The sequence below is a fragment of the Pelodiscus sinensis genome, unplaced genomic scaffold (assembly GCF_049634645.1).
Source record: "Pelodiscus sinensis isolate JC-2024 unplaced genomic scaffold, ASM4963464v1 ctg71, whole genome shotgun sequence".
Classification (NCBI taxonomy): domain Eukaryota; kingdom Metazoa; phylum Chordata; order Testudines; family Trionychidae; genus Pelodiscus; species Pelodiscus sinensis.
In genome coordinates, this window is record NW_027465980.1 from 238,833 (window position 1) to 250,970 (window position 12,138).

Here is a 12,138-nt window from a genome sequence, read left to right on the forward strand (position 1 = left end):
CTGCAGGGCGTCCCCTATACAGTGGAACCCACCCCACCTCCCTACCTGCAGGGCGTCCCCTATACAGTGGAACCCACCCCACCTCCCTACCTGCAGGGCGTCCCCTATACAGTGGAACCCACCCCACCTCCCTACCTGCAGGGCGTCCCCTATACAGTGGAACCCACCCCACCTCCCTACCTGCAGGGCGTCCCTTATCTCTTGTGCTGGCAGTCGGGTGGATCCGAGGATGGGGCCAGGATGACGGGGCCAGAGGGGGCAGGGCCCAGACCCCTCCAAGAGTCAGAGCCCTCTGACAGCAGGAGTCCTGCTTAGCTTCCTGCACGCAGGCATCTCTGGTCCTTGCTCAGAGCAGCCAGCGGCCTGGCACCGCAGCCTGGGGTGACCGAGTGGGGCCGCAGGCCATGCCAGTACGTGCCTGCATGTTCCTGCCGGCCCCTGCTTTGGGCAGCCTGGTGCTGGGGGCCTGGGCAGGCGCTGTCCCTGGAGGGCGAGCTCTGGGAGAGCCGGGGCAGGGCTCTGACGCTATTTGGGATTCTGCCAGCACGCGCCCTAGCCAGGCTGTGTGCGTGGAGAGCAGGGTGCCCTTGGGCTGCCTGTCTGGGTGTGCATGGGAGGCGGTGTGGCTGTGATCCACGTGGCACGGGAGTGTGTGGGGAGCTCAGCTGGCGGTGAAGTAGGCTTGGTTAAGAAAGCAGCGAGGCCTTTGGGCAGGTGCTCACCACCCTCCAGGCAGGAGAGGCCCAGTCAAGGGCTGTGCTGGCCCCCAGCGGTCACTGGCAGGCTGCCAGCTTCTAACAGTTCTGATACCTGCCCGCCTTAGCCCCACACGTGGCAGGGTTCTGCCCTGTGGGCAGGTACCTGTCCTGCGCAGCCTGGGAGTGAAAGTAACAGAATGATGGAGCCTCCAGCCCGGCTCTGTCTTCTGTGCCAAGGGCAGGGGCGAGTTGGAGGGAGGCTCCGGCACCTCCCCCCCCCCCCCGGCCAGAGCAGCAGGGTGGGGGGGATGGTTTGACAGATCCATCCTTTCTCAGTGGTGGCTGCTGTGGGAGGGAGAGCCTGGGGTCCTACTCCCCTTCCCAGCTCTGGCATATGGAGGCTGTGGACAGCAGAGGGCACCAGCCTCAGTCCCCTGGCAGGGATGAACCTTGGTCCTTGACATGCCCTTTCCTCCCCCTGGCAGCAGCCAGCCTGTTCCCAGACCCACTGACCTTCCCCTGCGGCCCACGGAAGCAGCTGGGGGAGTCGCGGGCGGAGCCTGGGGGTGGTGGGAGCTGAGCGATCTCCTCAGGACACAGGAGCCAAACCTGTAGCTGTCCCTGGCTGTGTCTAGCCTGCGCCGAGGTGCGCAAACGGGGTGCCGCGATTTCTCTATCTTTGTCGGAAGAGGCTTTTCCGTCTACCCGGGGCCTCCTCTTTCGGAAGAGCCCTTCTGCCTTGGGGGAGGAGGAAGACAGGGCTTCCGGAAGAGCACGTCCACTTTCCTGCAGAAAAGAGCGGAAGAGCAGACGTGTTCCCTGGATGCAGCACAGTTTTTCCATGGTACCTCCAGTGTCCCGGAAAAACCCCATAGTGTGGACATAGCCCCAGGCTGGCTGCTCTGCTCATTCTCTTCCTTGCCGTCCTGCCCCCATGCTCCCTGTACTCACAGGAGACTGGAGCAGCCAGCAGGGCAGCAGCCTGGTTCCCCAGTCTGCAACGGGAAAGAGGCCCAGGCCCAGCCATGGAACCGACTCGGCCAGACTGCCTTACAGCTTGCTCCAGGCAGTGCCTGGAGGGAGAAAACCGCTATCTGGGCAGTGCTGAGGGCTGGCTGCCCTCTGCCCCGCCCCTTCTGCCTGAGGCCCCACCCCTTTTGGGAGCATGGCACCACTTCGCGCTCTGCCCAGGGGCCTCGGCTCTAGGGTTGCCAGATGGTTGCAACAAAAATACCAGGCACACTTGACATTCCATCTCATTGAGGAAATACCCGACAGTTCTATTTCCTCAGTTTGTTTCCTGAACAGAAAGCTCAAGTACTGGACTGTCCGGTTCAGAACCGCAGCCCTGGCAGCCCTGGCCGGCCCCCTTCTGCCTGTTGTACAAGAGCAGAGAGCCCCAGGCTGGAGTGGAAGCTGCAGCCCGCCTGGATAACTGGGCACTGATGCCCCTTGCTGTAACAAACCGCCCTCCTCTCTCCCAGCTGGGCACCGCCGCTGCCTGCAGCCTGCGGGCCAGGGGAAGGAGAGGCCCACGACTGGGCTGAGTCCATCTGGAAGGGAGATGATTTCACAGGTTCTGGTCTAAATCAGCCTGACAGATTATTCCGCAAAATAAACTAATTGAAGGCAGATGGCCCCAGCCTGCTTTGGGAATCTTCCTCTTCCCAAAGGAGTCTCCGCTCTGCCTGGCCTCCTGGGGCCTGCAGTGCCCACCACAGCCTGCTTGCCCTCGGACACGGGCCATGGCGCTGAGCCCGTGCTGCCTGGCTCGCTGTTGGCGTGAGTTCGGGCTCCAATTCTTGGGGAAACTGTTCAATGGGGAAAACAAAAGCCTCTCCCCCTGGGCTGGGCTAGCTCCTGGAAATGGCCCAGCGGCTCTCCTGGAAGCCAGGGAGGGGCCCTGGCTGTCTGAGAGTCAGGCGTTGGCTCCAGCTCCAGCTCCCTGCTGGCCCACTGCTCGAGTTGGCTGCAGGGAGGGGTGGTGTGAATGGAGGCCCTGCTGGCGGCTAGAGGGACTCTACGGGGCAGGACAAGTAGCCTTTACCCTCTGGCTACTCACTGAGCAACACCAAATCGCTCTCCCCTGCAGGATGCCAGTGAGAGAGAGAGAGAGACAGAGAGCTGCCCCGCAAGGGAACCAGCAGCAGCTCCTGCTCTACCACCTGTGAGCTGTGATCCGACGGGGCCTGCCACTGGATGAAACGCTCAGGCAACCGAGGAGCAGCACGGTGGAGGGGACGCACAGGGATCACTGGCATCCGTCTGGCAGGAGGGGAGCTCTCTCTCTCCCCGCCTCTAAGCAGGCAACCAGAAAACAAGGCGCACACAACGAGTGGCCAGCTCAAGTGGAAACTTTGGTTTAAGTGACCTGCCCAGCATTTCCTGGGAGCTCTGGCAGAGGCCACATTCCACTGTTTGCAACAAGCAGGGCAGTGTCCTGTGGACGACGGCTTCCTTTCATACACAGCCTGGATTCCGTTCCAGGACAGGTCCAGCCTGTGCACTGAATGAGGCAGGGGCTCGTGGGGAAAAGCATGCCCATGTAAGTAAGGACTGGAAGGGTAAGGCCTTTTCCTGTCACCATACTGTAAGGCTGAGGCCTTTTTCTGCAGCCATATGAGGAGAGCAGCAACCATGGGCTAAAACGCAGAAAGTCGCATTCCATGTCACTGGCGTAAAAACTAATATTGGGGGTTAAGAAGGGCCAATAGTGCCCCCTCGGCAGAGAAAGAAACAGGCCTAGAAACTCTAGCTGGGCGAAGATAACGGCTAGCAGCTGGGAATGGGTGATGGGAGGGATCATGTGAGGGTTCCCTACTCTGTTCACTCCCACTGGCCACTGTGGGCAGACAGGGCGCTGGGCTGGATGAGCCTTTGCTCCGACCCAGCCCGGCCGCTCGGATGTTCTGTTTACGTTTGTTTGTTCTGCGTTCTTCTGGCAGCACATCTCTGAGCAGCAGTTGGGGTGTGAAATCCCCACTGCTTTGCTTGGTTTTTATGTGCCCCACTTCTCTGTTCTTTGTTTTGCCCTCTGGTTCTTTGATTGTTCCGCCTGTAGCCTAGCGAAGAGTGTGAGATTTAAGGTGGGACAGTACCATTGGCTAAAGAATTGGCTTATAGCTGTGGTTTCCACCAGGCTAGCCGCTAGCCACGTGTGGCTATTTGGCTGGTTGAATGTAGTTCATTTGCTACAGCAGTAGCTACTCTAGCGGCTACTGCTTCAGAACCGGTTGGACACCAGCTGGGCTATGTCTACACTGGCAGCTTCTTGCACAAGAACAGCTGTTCTTCCGCAAAAACTTGCCGGCTGTCTACACTGCACGAGCGTTCTTTCAGAAGTAAATTTACAATATCGCGTTGGAAAACAGGGCTTCCTCTGGAAGAGTTATTCCTCTCCCCATGAGGACTAAGCCCTCTTGCGCAAGAGCTTTTCCAGAAGAGGCCAGTGTAGACGGGCAACATGAATTTCTTGCGCAAGAAAGCCCAATGGTTAAAGTGGCCATCGGAGCTTTCTTGCGCAAGAGAGCGTCTACACTGGCACGGATGCTCTTGCGCAAAAGCACAAGGCAGTGTAGACGCGCTCTTGTGGAAGAATTCTTGCGCAAGAAACTGCCAGTGTAGACATAGCCCAGGGGTTTCTAATATGTTAGGGTTAGTTAGAACAGAGGGAGCAAGCTACAGCCTGGGGGCAAGTCAGACCCGTCAGTTGTGCCCCCAGCTCCTGCTGGCATGTGAGGTCAGGAGGAGCCAGCCCAACTGCCTCTGCCCCCTGCCCCTCAGCTTCAGTGCCCCCAGTGCCCGGACTGTACAGTCGCTGCACAGCCAACCCCAGTGCTCTGGGAGGCACAGCTGCACTGCCGCCAGCCCTGGGGGTGGGACAGGAGGTGGTGGGTGGTCAGGGGTGAGGAATGAAGGGGCTAGGTAGGGGTGGGGCCAACCCACAGCTGGCTAAGGGTGCTAAGAGGTGGGCAATCCACTAATCGTGTAGCTGATAAAGGAAGGTTGCTGCGGCTCTGCAGTAAGAGCCAGGCATGCCGGTGGCCCAGCTCCTACTACATTTACACTGCAGAGGCGCAGCCGGGGTAGGTCCTGGACCTGGTATGAGCTGGGACTGAGCTGGGCTCGCACCAGGTCCAGCAGCCCCTGTACGGGGCCTCAGTCTCCCCCAGCCCCCAACCCAGCCCTCCATACAATTTCCATACTCAATGTGGCTCTCAGGCCAAAAAGTCCCCCCTCCCATATTAGAAAACTGTTCAGTAATACTGTAGTGAAATAACGGGCGCTGGCAGAGCTGAGCCGGCCTCGGCTTTCACCGTAAACTGGGGCCCAAAGGAAGTTCTTTGGGAACCAGCGCCAGGCCCCAGCTCCAAGATCGGAGCAGCTGGCCCCGTGCCAGTGGCACCGCGCTGCAGTGGGAGTCCTGCCCGGCCAGCAAGGCATGTGGAGCCGCCGAGGGGGGAGTGGGGAGCCCTGGGGGCGCTCTGTGCTGGGGGGGGCTTATCAGCAGGCGGAGGGCATCACTGTGTAAGGCTCCTTCCCTGGAGAAAGACCCTGTAAACCCGCAAAAGATTATGCCCTGAGCTCTCAGAAATGGGTTTGGGTGGCCCGGAGTCCTGGAAGAGGGGGGTTTAAATCAACCAGGCTAGACCTTGAGCCCTAAGAACTAGCTGGAGGCGGGGTGGCCGAGAATGTGTGGGGAAGAGAGTAAAGCTGGGTGTCTTATACTCTGAGGCTAGGGCCTGAGACAGCATTAGTGCCTAAATTAACAGGGGGCTAGTGCCTACATTAATGCCCGCAGCCCACGGAAGGGTAAAGGTGGATGCCCTAGTCCCGTGGTCGCCAAACTTTTTAAGCATGAGATCACTTTTTGAATGTAAGTGGAATACAGGATGTGCCTCAGATCCAAACACCCTCATCCCACCTCTTTCCCACCCTTCCTCTGAGGCCCCGCCCCTGCTCACTCCATCCTCCCTCCCCCACCCTCACTCACTTTTATCGGGCAGAGGGTTGGGGTGTGGGAGGGGAGGGTGCAGATACTGGTCTTGAGCCAAAGGATTTGGAGTGTGGGGGCGGTTTCTGAGGTGAGCCTGGGGCAGGGAGTTGAGGAGCAGGAGGGGGTTCAGGGTGCAGGCTCTGGGAGGGAGTTTGGGTGCAGAGAAACTCAGGGCTAGAGCAGAGGCTTGGGGTGCAGGAGGGGTTCACGACTGGGGCCGGGGTTCGGAGCTGGCTCTAGCTGGGCACCGCTTACCACAGGTGGCTTTTGGGTGGCGGTGCAGTGGGCTAAGGCCAGCTCACCCTTACCCTGGCCCTGCACCACCCCCAAAACAGCCAGCAAACTCCCTCCATGCCTGCTCCCTCTGCACTATGGAGATGGGGTACAGAGTGGGAGGAGGGGCGCTCTGAGATCACCACTCCCTTCCCTTCTTCCTGTGCCCTGCACAGCAACTAGAGACTTCCAAGGGTGGGTGCAGCTGCCAGGCAGAGGGCAAGCGCAGCATGGCGGTGCTGAGCGGGGCAAATGTTGTGCCGGAACTTGACAGCCTCTCGGCCAAACCTGTCAGGATCACGTGTCAAAGGTCCAAGATCTACGGGTAGGTCCCGACCTGCTGGTTGGCGACCACGGCCCTGGAGTGAGGGTGGCAGAGAATGTTGTGCAGGTAACAGGACAGCGCAGGCGTCATTCTCTGCTGTCCTTTCTGTCGCAGGTCGGGGCCCAGGCAGAGACAGGTGGAGGTGAATGCCTGGCTGCGAAGATGGTGTCAGCAGGAGGGATTGGGTTTCCTTGACCACAGGGTGCTGTTCCAAGGAGGACTGCTAAGCCAGAAGGGGAAGAGTGTTTTGGATGCAGACTGGCTAACCTAGTGAGGAGGCTTTAAACTGGGTTCAATGGGGGCAAGTGACCAAAGCCCACAGGTAAGTGAAGAACATGGAGACCTGGGAGTTGGGTTGGAAATGGGAGGGAGCGTGGGCTATGACAGCAGAGAGAAAGGCGGGACAAGGCAGAACTGGGGGGCAAAATCAAATCAGCATCTTAGAAGCCTGAATACAAATGCAAGGAGCATGGGGAATGAACTGGAAGTGCCAATAAATGAAGGTAACCGCCATTGTTGGCAGCACAGAGGCCTGGTGAGAGTGCACGTGAGTGGAATATTGGGACAGAAGGGGAAGGGCAGGCCGGGGGGGTGTTGCCTTGTTTATTAAGAACGTGTGCACGTGGACTGGGGGGATGGACGTAGGGGACAGACTTGTGGAGAGAGCCTTTAGTGCCACCCACTGGCCATGAGGGGGCGCCCCTCCCCAGCCTCGGTGGACAACAGCTGGCCCTAACGAAGCACCTGACCATCAATCAGAAGGCGGGGCCAGGGAGATAAAAGACCTGCCAAGAGGGCTAGAAAAGCACCAGCGGCAGAAGGAGCCAGAAGCCTCCAGTCTGTGCTCCCTGGAGGAGCCAGACGCTGCAGAGGCTGAGCACCGCCCACTGCTCCCAGGCGGGCTCCCTGCCTGGCCCGAGCTGCCGACGCACTGGCGCCCCGAGGACCTGCCCGGAACCCAGGTGCAGCCTCAGGGGAGTTTGGAAGCAGCCCGGGGAAAGCTGACGCTTTGTGAGCTCGGGCAGCGTTGCGGAGCGGCTCTCTGCTGCACCCAGGGCCCTGGGTGGGGACACAGTGGAGTGGGTGGGCCTGCATCCGCTCTGCAACTGCACTCTTGGGTAGCAGACTCCCCCCTTGGCTGTGCCTGAATTACAGATGTCGCTAGGGCTGCGGTTTTGAACCGGACAGTCCGGTATTTGAGCTTTCTGTCCGGGAAACAAATTGAGAAAAGACTGGACATAGACACGTCGGGTGTTTTCTAACAAAGTCCGTTTTATTACCCTCATGAGTATCAGTACCTACTTGCGTGCTGCCTGCTGGCAGATGCACTCACGCTGCATGAGCGTGTCTGCCAGCCAGCCAGCATGCAACTACACAGTGGGACGGGGCAGGGCTGGAGCGGGATGAAATCCCTGGGGCCGGACACGCCTGTGCACCCTGCTGGGACCGTGAGCGGGACGGGCAGCACCCCGGGATCTGTGTGCGCCTGGACCAGCCCCACTTCCCGGTGGCCGGTTCACCCCCGCACACCCGTCCCCGGCCAGCCCCACTCCCTGCCGGCTGGCTTTCCCCCCCCGCCAGCCCCACCCCCCCAACCCTCTCCCGACCTGCCCTGCTCCCCCCATGGCCGGTCCCCCCCCACCTCCCATCTGAGATCAAGTGTGTCTGGTATTTTTGTCAAAATTATCTGGGAACCCTAGCTGACACCCACTGCTGCCACGCCCTGAATAGGGGCCTGGCTTTAGACTGGTTGTTTGCCTGCTGCCACGCCCAAGAAAGGGCTCGGTTTCAAACTGCTGTTAGTTTGCTGGGTACCATGCCCTGAGCAAGGGCTTGGGCTTGGACTGTTTATTGTGCTGCCTGCCTGGAACCCAGGGGGAGCCTTTGTACTGCTTATTTGCTGCCAGGCAGGCTGAGGTCAGGCACTGAACTGTTTATTTACCTGCCCCGAACTGAGGCCAGGCTCTGGCCGCGGGGTTGCAGCTTGCCCGGTGAGGACCTACACACACCTTCCCTCCTCCCCCCCCGCCCCAGCTAATTCCTCCAACTGACGGTGCAATACGTCTAGACTAAAGCATTTGCAGAAAATCATGCCTAACGGAAAAGTTTTCCGTTAAAAGCATTTGCGGAAAAGAGCATCTAGATTGGCACGGACGCTCTTGCGCAAAAGCACTTTTTGTGGAAAAGTGTCCGTGCCAATCTAGATGCGGTTTTGCGCAAGAAAACCCCGACTGCCATTTTCGCCATCGGGGCTCTTTTGCGCAAAACAATACCGTGTTGTCTACACTGTCCCTCTTGTGCAAAAGCATTTGCGCAAGAGGGCTTTTGCCCGAACTGGAGCAGCATAGCATTTCCACAAGAAGCACTGATTTCAGACAGTAGGAAGTCAGTGCTCTTGCAGAAATTCAGGTGGACAGTGTAGACAGCTGGCAAGTTATTCCGCAAAAGCAGCTGCTTTGCAGAATAACTTGCCAGTCTAGATGCAGCCAGTGGGTCAGAGTGGAGGCCCACTGACCACGAGGGGGAACTGCCCTGGCCCGAGTGCAACCCACCTACACGGTAAAAAACAAGTGTGATATCATACTACAGACAACCTAGCCTGGCAGAAGAAGTGGATGAGGCGTTTCTTAAACAAAATCATCCAAAGCGCAGGATTTGGTGGTGACGGGGGACTTCTACTATCCAGAGAGATGTTGGGGAAACTAACACATCAGGGGCCAGACTATCCAATAAGTTCTTGGACTGCACTGGAGACAATTGTTTATTTCACAAGGTTGAGAGAGCTACTGGGGGAAGCTGTTCTAGATTTGATTTTAACAAATAGGGAGGAGCTGTTTGAGAATTTGCAAATGGAAGGCAACCTGGGTTAAAGTGATCATGAAATCGTAGAGTTCATGATACTAAGGAATGGTAGAGGAGAGAACAGCAAAATAGAGACAATGGATTTCAGGAAGGCAGATTTTAGTGAACTCAGAGCTGGTGGGTAAGGTCCCCTGAGAAGTAAGACTAAGAGGAAAAACAACTGAAGAGAGTTGGCAGTTTTTCATAGGGATATTATTAAGGGCCCAAAAGCAAATTATTCCACTGCGTAGCAAAGACAGAAAGTATGGTAAGAGACCGCTTTGGCTTAACCAGGAGATCTTATTTTGTTGCTCTTTTCTGAACCTTTTCCAATGCCAATATATCTTTTTTGAGATGACGTGACCACAACTGTAGCAGTACTGAAGATGTGGGCGTACCATGGTTTTATGTAGAGGCATTAAAATATTTCCTCTCTTATTCGCTACCCTTTTTTAATGACTCCTAACATCCTATTTGCTTTTTACATTGCCGCTGCCCACTGAGTTGATGTTGTCCGAGAACTATCCACAATGACTCCAAGATCTCTCTCTTAAATGGGTATAGCCAAATTAGCCCCCATCATATTGTACGTATGGTTGGGATTATTTTTTCCAATGTGCATTACTTTACATTTATCAATATTAAATTTCATTTGCCATTTTGTTGCCCAATCACTTCGTTTGGTGAGATCTTTTTGAAGCTCTTCAATTTGCTTTGGTCTTAACTATCACAAACAGTTTAGTATCAGCTGCAAATTTTGCCACTCTGCTGTTTACCCCTTTCTCCAGATCATTTATAAATAAGTTGAATAGGTTTGGGCCCAGGACAGACTGTTGGGGGACCCCACTAGCTACCTCTCTTCACTCGGAAAACTGACCATTTATTCCTACCCTTTGTTTCCTGTCTTTTTAACCAGTTATCAATCCATGAAAGGACCTTCCCTCTTATCCCATGACAACTTACTTTGGTGAGGGACCTTGTCAGAGGCTTTCTGGAAACCTAAATATACTCCATCCACTAGATATAAGAGCTCCATGTGACTCAAAAGGTGTTCTCTCACCAACAAAAATTGGTCCAGGAAAAGTTATTCCCCCACCTGCTTTCTCTCAGAGCCTACGTCTAGACTGGCATGATTTTGTGCAAATACTTTTAACGGAAAAGTTTTTCCGTTAAAAGTATTTGCGCAAGAGAGCGTCTATACTTGCATGTGCCTTTATGCAAAAGATTTGCTTTTGCGCAAAAGCAAATCTTTTGCGCAAAAGCATCCATGCCAGTGTAGATGCTCTCTTGCACAAGAAAGCTCCAATGGCCATTTTAGCCATCGGGCTTTCTTGCGCAAGAAATTAACGTGGCTGTCTACACTGGCCCTCTTGCACAAGAGGGCTTATCCCTGAGTGGGAGCGTCGGAGTATTTGCACAAGAACCACTGATTTTGTACATTACAAAGTCAGTGTTCTTGCGCAAATACTCGCAGCCGGTGTAGACAGGTGGCAAGATTTTGTGCAAAATCATGCCAGTCTAGACGCAGCCTAAGGGTGTATCTAGACTACATGCCTCTGGTGACAGAGGCATGTAGATTAGGCTACCCGGCATAGGAAAATGAAGTGGCAATTTAAATAATGGCCGCTTCATTTAAATTTAAATGGCTGCCGCACTGAGCCGATCAGCTGTTTGTCGGCTCAGCACGCTAGTCTGGACACTTTGTGGTCAACATCAAAGGCATTTGTCGACCGCCCTGGTATGCCTCGTGGGATGAGGTTTACCAGGGAGGTCGACAAATGCCTTTGATGTCAACAGTGGAGCGTCCAGACAGCTGATCAGCTCAGCGCGGCAGCCATTTAAATGAAGCGGCGATTATTTAAATCGCCGCTTCATTTCCCTTTGTCGTGTCAACAAATCTACATGTCTCTGTCGACGGAGCCATGTAGTGTAGCCATACCCTAATAGCCTGGACGGACAGGGCCACGACAGCACTGTCTTCGTTCTTTGGCGTGATTGGTGTAACGTAATGGGAATCTTCACGTGGCCACATTACTGCAATCTCCCTCCCCCAACATCAACACTGAAAACTCCAAGTGCTCTGAGGTGCAGGGATCACAGCTGAGGTGAGATTTCTAGCTCCACCGCCCAGCCCTCTGCGCTGGGCACTAATGCAGCTGGCCTGTGTGGACTGGACTCCACAGAGACACTGCCAGGGAATTTGGCAGCTGTTTCCTGGAAAACAGCAATGGTGAGACTTGGAGATCCTGAGTTCCAGTCCACAGACAAGTCCCTACTGCCCCAGACCCTGCCCCCATCACCTTCTGCTTCTAGCTCCCTGCCCTGGCTGCTGCTGGTTCCCTGCCTTGTTCTCCACTTCTCCTAGCCTCCTTCTGCCCATGTGTCTCATCACCCTGCTCCTCTTTCTCTCTCTGCTCCTATTCCTCTCCACTCCAGGCTGCTCCCTTCACTTCCCTCCACGCCTGCCTCTGCTCTCCCTTGCTCCCAACCCCCCATCGTCCGCCTGCCTCGCCTCGCTCCTCTTCTCTCCGCCTGGCATCCTCTCCCCCACTTCTGGCCCTTTGTATTAGAGGCAGGCGGCTCCCCTGGCATGCTCACTGTACCCCACAGGGTTCCCTGTGCTCTCCCAGCCCCTCCTCCCCAGGGGTCCCCCTGCGTGCCTGCCTCTCTGAGCCCCTCAGGACCTTGTGGCACCTCCCCAGTGGGCTGGCTCTGGCAGCAGCAGGGTCCTGGCCATCTGCACCCCAGCACAGAGGTTGAGCGGCTGCTGGGTGTCCTGAGCGCAGCTGGGGGCCGAACCCGCCCTGCCTCTGGCCAGGCGCTCTGTGCTCAGGCTTGCAGCCCTGCTCCTTCCGACAGTGCTGGTGTCCAGGCTGCTCATTGGCTTCCCGTCTGCACCTGGGCAGAGAGCTGCTCTCCAGCGGGCCCGTTACCAGCACCACCATGGCTAGCTTGCTGTAGCTTCCCTCTCCCAGGACAGGCCTGGGCCACCCCTAACTGCCCCG